Raw genomic sequence first — 8,921 nt, forward strand, 5'->3', positions numbered from 1 at the left:
TGATACTTGAAGACTAAATATGGATTGGGAATTGTTTTATCAGTGGCACTCTATAGAAGAATGTAAGATCTTTATAAAAACACGGTTGTTGTTGTTGTTTACGAATACTAGTTAATGTTCAAAGTGAATTTACATTAATATATTTTAGTGCCCTGCAGTATTCAGTAGAATTGGTGCAGTATCATCATCAAGAAATGTTCCATGAATAAGTGTAATCATGGAATGAGTCAAAGTAAGTGATTAAGAATCAAGTAGAAGTAGTGACCATAATTGCTTTGCTATTGTTTTTAAGTTTAAGGTCAGTGAGATACATGTTTAATACATGAGATAGTTATGATATTAACAACACTTTCAATATGATGTTTGTCATGTTCAAGTACTTGTGGTTTATTTTAATGTCAACCATTAGCCTATTAAAAATAATTCAGAGCTACTGTCAACACTTGGAGTCTCTAAGTACGTAAACAAAGAATGGGTAGAAGATTCAAATGGCTGCTTGATGGTCCACTCATTAAGCTGGTGGAAATTGTGGCATTGTAGATTGTGTACTATAAAGATGAGTATGTTTGTGTCTGTCAAGACATAATTGGGATAATTGTATTCTTTACGCTAAAACAAAGAGCTGTGACTCCAAACCAGAGGAAGGAGATTATTAAAAAAAAGGTTACAGAAAAATGATCCAGTATCAACTCCTCAACCTCAAACTCTCCATCTTAGATTTTCTCTCTTGAAACCCATCATAATATGCAATTGCTATTACTGATCTCAGCTATCTATTCTTTCAACAAATATTTTTGAGTGCCTGTTATGAGCAAGGCACTGGAGATATACAGTGAAACTAGATAAAAGCTTCATAAGATAAACAAGCTACAAATGAATTATACCAAAAAGAAGTGGAGAATGCTATGAGAATATAACAAGGCACTTAACATAATCAGGGGATCAGGGAGGACATCTCTGTGTAAATGATATTTAACTTGAGATCTGAAGAATGAGTAAGAATTAGGGAAGGGAAGTGGGGACACGGGGTTAGGTAGATTAGGCCACGAGAAAGTCTGTTGTCTCTTTGGACACCTTCTTCTAGACAAATATTTTCTCTCTGATCCCTTATTGAGCTGAACCTTCTGTTCAGCTACTGGGCTTTAGCTGATAGTTGTGTTTCTTGACATCAGTGCTGTCCTGTAACGTGTCCGACCCTCTGGAAATCTCTTTCCTCATCCCAAGCCCCAGAAACGTTACTAAAAAATTGTAAGTTGAAGAAGAGAAAAAGAGCATGTTGATGATCTTTAGGAAACAGAGAGCCACTCATGTTGGAATTCCAGGGAGTAGATCATGTTCTATCCTAGAAAAAAATGGTACGATAGATTAATTCACTGATCATCAGTTTTATGAGTAAGCATCTAGTATACAAAAAATAGTGAAAAGATATAATCCAATAAGCCTTTTTTTTTTATTTTAAGGTCTATTCAGAGCGATAACAAAAGCTCTGCTGTTATCTTTATACAGCAGCTTCAACTGGGCCCTGTGTCTGTGTCATTTAATCCTATGTTGGGAGAAAGGATAAATACTGGCTTTGGTTCAATAGAAGTTTTTAAACAAGTCAATCTCTATTCTGTCTATCTGATGGCTCTATTTTTCTGTATGTTCTAATCAAAGACATAACTCACTTTCACTCAAAAAAAATGTTCTGCCAGGTAAATCATGAGTGACACTCTGACTTGACTGTTCAATCCTGGTTCAATATAGACCCACTAACATGTCAGTTATTCAAGAAGCCCTGCTGATCAATTTGTTCCATGTATACATTATTCTGATTCACGGTGATTTTAAGCATCAGACTTTCAACTACAATTATATTTCATCTAAATCAACACCTCTAGCCTTCTCGATCATCCATACACCCTGAACATGCACATTCCTTCTCATATGGGGAAATTTTATTTATGAAACATGTGACATGACATTAGTTTCAATAGGAAATAATTTCTACACCTGAATCAATATGATAAATAGTGTCCTTTTATGTGCACAATAGTCCATTACCTATAGAGAAGTGTAAACCTATTGTTTTTCTTTTATCACTTTGAATTAGATAATTAAAATAAAACAAAATCTTATTTTATTATGATTGTATTTAACTTATGGCATCATGATAGGGCTGTAATAAAGAGGAAAAATAGTATTGGTATATATTCAGTTTTCTTTAAAAAATCTAAAAAAGGAGGGTGGCTGGGTGACTCGGTTAAGTGTCTGACTTCCACCCAGGTTATGATCTCACGGTTTGTGAGTTCAAGCCCTGCGTGGGGTTCTGTGCTGACAGGTCAGAGCCTAGAGCCTGCTTCAGATTTTGTATCTCCCTCTCTCTCTCTTTCTCTCTCTCTCTCTCTCTCTCTCTCTCTCTGTATGTCTGACACTCTCTCTCAAAAATAAATGAACATTAAATTTAAAAAATAAAATCAAATAAAAATCTAAAAATGGGAACATTCAGCCATGGCCAAATGAATTACACTAAATGACAGTAATTTTTTTGGCCTGAATTTCTTTTTTTTATATCAGGAAATCCCAGTGGGTATACCAAATTCCCTGCACTGATGTACTTTGAAAGCAGGATTTCTTGAATTGGATTGAAGTAGGAGTCTGAAAATATGCACTTATTATTTAAAATATGTAGTGTAGTGTGGGTTATTGTGTATCTGTTACTAATCCTTGCCACTGATTAGGTCTACTGAAAATTATGCCATAAAGTTTCCTATTAAGAATATGTTTTAATTAAAATTAGAATATGTTGATAGAAATAAATTAACGAGTAAAGGATATTTGACTTACAGGAATGAACACCTGGAAGCTGGTGAAAATGTAAGTTGTTAAGCTTACAGAAATCAAACTAAAATCATTCAATTGTTTATCTGAAGGCATAATCGTATTAACTCAGTCTGTTATAATTTTAAAATTTAGGAACTACTCCTCTGTGTATTGTCAAAACAACCTAAATAACAAACACCACTATACAATTAAGTGTAAATGCTTTCTACGTATCGGTATTATTTTGTTTTGTTCTTACATGTGGGACAGAACATATGCCCAGAATAAAAGTGACTGTTCCTTTTTAATGATTTAGTTAAACAAATGTCTTTTATCATTTCATCAAGCCTATGGATTTTATATTTCCTTTACATAGCTCAACAGTGCAAATATTGGGTTTGTAGATAAGAATTTAATTAGCATTTCAAAGAGGTCAAATTAATTCTCTCCCAGACAATAGCTGTTATTTCAGTCTACAAAGTAAAACTCAATTCTACAGCACAAAACAATTTTTAAATCTTTACCAGTTGTTTTGCTCATAGAAAATCACTGACTCTAAATGAATAGTTTTGAACTTTATTTTTTAAAACTATTTTTATCTTCTTTAAAAGGTTGTTATGAGAGATTTGGGAGTATCTGGGAAGCAGTTAGCACCATGCCTTCCATATAATAAATGGTAAGAAATAATAAAATACCACAATTCAAAAGAATCATTAATGTTTAGAGTATTATTGCCTGTGTGATTCCAAGATCACTGCAGAAAATCAGTGGCATTGCAAGAGGTTAGGACCCTTGGAATATTCTGCCCCAAGTGCCTTCCATGTTGTGTTCTTTGTCGGAAGTGAATCTTAAACAGCAATAAACTGACCAAAAGTTAGTCAACTTTTAACTATAATATGTACTGACAATTCCAAACAATCTCAGTGATAAAATGCTCCCCTCTGTCAGAGTCAACCACTCACACATCCCTACCATCCTTTGGCATGCAACTGCAGAAAACAATAAAAGGAAGGCAAATGCTTTTTGAATTCTTGAATGATAAAACTCTAGTTTTAAGTTCCCAAACTAAACATCAAATGCATTTAAAAATCAATGCTTTGTGGCATTTATCAGGTAAATTATTTACTGGACGTATTTGAACTCTACATGACCTCCATCATAATGCTATTTATAAGTTAGAGTTAATACCACAGCATTCGTTGGATTCTTGCTGGGTGTTCTTTTTCAAAATAACCCTTCTAATTACCTTTTTAAAATTTTTTTAATGTTTATTTAATTTTGGTGGAGTGGGGGAGAGGCAGAGAGAAAGTGAGACACAGAATCTGAAGCAGTCTCCAGGCTCCAAACTGTCAGCACATAGGCTGAGATGGGGCTTGAACTCACTAACTGTGAGATTATGACCTGAGCCAAAGTCGGAGGCTTAACCGACTGAGCCACCCAGGCACCCCAACCCCTCTAATTATATATTTAATATCTGTCTTTCTCATTAAACTGTAAGATCTATAAGGGCAAAGATAAGGTCTACGATGTTCAATAAGATTTTGGTTCCTGGAACATGGTGCATATTCAATAATTGTTTAAAATGTCAGAATTTTTTTAATGTCACTAATTACTAGTGAAGGTTAAGGAATTATTTTTATATAGTCCTACATAGTCTTAAACTATTGTTTTCTTCATATAATGGTGAGAGAACTTCTGAGCCCCAGTTTTAGTTCATGTGTTATTGACACGAGGAATACAAAATAGGGATTGACAATACCAGCAACAGGGAATGTGGATGGAGGGATGGGCTAAATGGGTAATGGGCATGAAAGAGCGCATTTGTTGTCATGAGCACTGGGTGTAAATAATGAATCACTAAACTCAGGCATCTATACAGAAAAGAAAATTAACACCATGTTCTACAGATTGGGAATAATATATTTTCAATTAAACACATTTGGATATGGAAATGGTGGGATAATAGCTTAATATTTATGAACAACTATAGATAATAACGTCTAGTTCATATACAGACTTGAGCCAAAGGAACAACAGTGACTTTCCCTGGCAGATATATTAGTTGGAACAAAACTAAACTGCTATAACAAATAGACTCCAAATTATAGTGGTTTAATAACTGTAAACATACCTCCTTCTATGAGATAGGTTTCAGGTAAGCAATCCAGGTTTACATGGCACCTCTGTTTATCACAGTCATTCAGGAATTAACTTCCTTCTAAACGGTTGCTCGGCCATCCTTTAGCGCACTTTTGTCATCTATATGGTCATAGCTGATCCACTCTACCTCCTTCTGTGTTCTGACCAGAATGGAGGAAGGGAATGTAATAGAGACATAAATGATCTCTCAAGTCCCAGAAAAGGATATGGCATGTGTCACTCGTGTTCATACTCTATTGGTGAGGACTTGGTCCTATGGCCACACATAACTGCAAGGCAGCAAGTAAATGTAGACCAAGTGGGCAGTTCTGTGCCTGGTTATAATCCTGTAAGTATTAAAGAGGAGAAAGGCAGGAGTGCCTGGGTGGCTCAGTCAGTTAAGCGTCTGACTTTGGCTCAGGTCATGATCTCATGGTTTGTGGGTTCAAGCCCTGCATTGGGCTCTGTGCTGTTAGCTAGCTCAGAGCCTGGAGCCTGTTTTTGGATTTTGTGTCTCTCTCTGACCCTCCCCTGCTCATGCTGTCTCTCTCTCTCTCAGAAATAAATAAACCATTTAATTTTTTTTAAAGAGGAGAAAGGCCAATTTTAGTGAAGAGCTAATAGTCTCTGCCACACTTGTCTATTTCATTCATACCTTCCTGGTTTGTGTGTTTTCATAATTTTCCAGACTCTTTTACTTTCAGCTGCCCATTCACTTCTTCAACTTAGATGTCTTATTATCCATCTTGTCCTGAATATCTTAATTGAGTGTATAAGTTAAGATTTAGTCAAGAGGCAGAAGCCACATGAGTGATTTGAACATGGAAAGTTTAATATATGATTAAGTAGTAGCAGGATATTAGCCAATGAAGGGATAAAGAGAACTTCAAAGGATTCATATAGCAAATATGGAGAGTGGCTACTACCTTTAGGGAGAGACACAGTACCCAAGGAAGAAGCAAACTTGGAAGAGGCCCCATTATCTACCTGCTGCCCTGTCCCCCAATGCTGAGAGTCAGACTTTGTTGGAGAGGCTATGGCAGTGATCCCTGGATGACAGAATTAGTTGAGGTGATGCAGACCAACCATAGCTAGCATGATACCATCTGCCAGGTTCCCATAAAAACTTCCTGGGAGAGATGCCTGCTTGCAAGTTCAAGAATCTTACAAGGAAATTCCCTGGAGGTACTGGGAAGCTTGCTGGAATGTGAGAACCACTAGATTTCCTCCACTAGACTTGGAGTCGTGTACTTGGAAAAAGAATTAATTAGAAGCTGTACCAGAGGCAGAGAACGCCTTCTCTGAAGGTGTCCCCCCAACACATTCTACCCAAAAGGCTTACCATCTTACCAGCTGAAAAGGAAGATGTGTTTCCAGGATACAGCATCAGTATCAGGAAATGGAGCAAAGAAACATGGAAAGTGGAAAGGCACAAAACGGATGACTGGCACAGTGGGTATGCCATGAAATTATTGCATAACATGCTTGTCTTCATCACAACAAAGCTCCTCTCTTTAGAACTGAATAAGAGGAAAACAATGCCATAGTTTTTCTTTTCAATATCAACAAACAAACATATTCCCACCAAATAAGGTGGCTTTTAATTCATGGATAATCTTCAATCTGATGATTTCCCTCCTATCACCTGCAGTGATGTAATGGCCCTCAACAAGTTCCTCACCTCTCCATACAGCAATCAGGAAGGGAAATGTTGTCAATTGGTTAAACAATAATAGAAGTCCATCTTCTTATAACCTTAGCTTCAAAAAAATCTATAGTATATATTTTCCCCTATTTTTATACAAGGCACTGTATGTTTCATAGGATTGCCTGTGACCATCTCCTCAATGACCCTGCCATTATCAGTGTGAGTAGTGAGAAAATGAAACCAAAGCTGCAGATGTGTTCCTAGAGCCATCTGGCTCCTTTGGAAGGTAATTTACTTACCTAAAAATAACCACATGCATATGGACAAACCCCACCCCCCTTACCATAACATATTCCTAAAACTGTTAACATTCATTCCATTGAGTTTACAAAAAAAGCATTTCTCCTGTGCATACTGTTCTTTTGTTAATATTCATCTGTGGTATCTCAGGAAAAGAAGCAACATGTCCTAGGAAGCAGGAAAAATCTGTTGATTAGTTTTTTTTTTTTTTTTAAATCAAAAGCATTCTTTTGGGCACATTCAATCAGTGGGTTTGTGTTTTTTCTCTTAAGTAGCTGTAATAGTGCCACATTTTGAAGTAGCAATTTCGAGTTTGATTCCAAACTAATTTTTCATATGCAGAGTTGTGAAAGGTAGATTTCCAATAGGCTATGATCATCTTTGAAAATTTCTGGTTGTGTATAGCCCTGCCAGCATTGAAAATTTGAATTCTTCAAGCACGGCATTACAATCAGCCACGTAGAAAGAATAATGTAAGGCACACACTAGGCCCTCATACATCATCCTTTCATTGTTTGGTTGAATAACAATGAAGACAGTTTAAGGTTGCGGGCGCAATCCCTTCCACTGCTTTAGTGAGATGACTGGGCCGCCATATCAGCCCAGAATTTCTTTCAGTAATCAGTGGAAGAGTTAACTTATCATCTATCATACAGCATCTTTATAGTATGAAATGCCAATGGTGAACGCAGAGGTAATGTCTATACACATCAGCTGAGAGGTGTTCAGCTAGTGGTGGGATTGAGTGGATTGGCCCCATAACAATATGAGCATACTTCACAGGACTAGATATATGTAGGACCACCCATGGATAAGGTTCTGTTCTTATATGGGCTCCTTCTTGAATCTCTTAAGATTGAAGATATATGCCGTATAAATACCTAGCACACTGCCAGTCTTCCAAAATATAAGCTAGTTCTCTGTTGGTAAAATTGGTTTAAAAAGGAAACTATTGATTTTATGCTAGTCTCCATAATTTTACCTGACTTACGCATTCCCTAAATTATAATGATGCTCTTTTACATTTTTAACTTGTCAAAGTGTTTTTAAATAGCCTAGAAGTAAGAGCAAAGTGGAGAAACAGCTGTCCCTTGTTATTTTGTTTCCTGAATACAAATAGTCTTAAATTGCTGTAAATGGAAAGGTTGGAATGAATTCAAACACTGCTTGTTTAAATACACTCAGCCTGATGTTTGTGTGTTGGACCCTCTGGAGAGGGCAGCACTAGAAAATGCTCCACATTAACTTGTCGCACATGACAATATACGGTTATGGCTTCACTTTCCTTTGTTAGGTACAGTTCCTGTGGCATTGTTCAGAAATTTTTGTGACAGTAAATCACAAGAGATTTGAATGAAGATATCTGAACAGCAGCATTAACTCCAGAAACATGTAATGTACTTTTTATTTTAACTCCTCTTAGGAAAACAAAAGCCCTTTTGGACTTAACACAGTTAACTCAGTTCAGGGGGGTATTTCAGAGTTTTATATGGCAGAGAAGCAATGAATGGATAAGTGTAGTCTTTGCTCTTTCCTTCTGGCTTCTGATCAGTTGCCATTTGAGAAGTTGGTCTATATGTTAAGGCCAAGAGAGGGTGATTAGTCTGTTTTTCCTCCAAAATCTATTAGTTTAAGGTAACCCCTACTCCTAGGATGTTCTTTATAAATAGAGCTTTATCCTATAGTTTTATTGACTATGTGGAATTGGAAAGATTGTTTAACAAATTCTTTCTTTTAAGTTTGAGTAAACAGTAGCAAAGAATGTTAAGGAAACTTGACCAAGGTCCCATTTAGTGACACAGTCACAAATGAGTTTTTGGTGTTCAGAGTCACCATCCAGTATTTTTATCATAAAATCATTTTCACTATTCAGCTTAAGATTCTCTCTAGCTGGTGTACTACTCTACGGAGTAAGGATAGCATACTTATGCTTCAGAGCACCTCATTCAGGCACTTCCTACAAATTCATTATTACATTATTGCCTAATAAATTTTCCTATTAGAGTCACTCTCAAACTCACTGCCTAGCTCA

The sequence above is a fragment of the Crocuta crocuta genome, unplaced genomic scaffold (assembly GCF_008692635.1).
Source record: "Crocuta crocuta isolate KB4526 unplaced genomic scaffold, BGI_CrCroc_1.0 scaffold174, whole genome shotgun sequence".
NCBI classification, from domain to species: domain Eukaryota; kingdom Metazoa; phylum Chordata; class Mammalia; order Carnivora; family Hyaenidae; genus Crocuta; species Crocuta crocuta.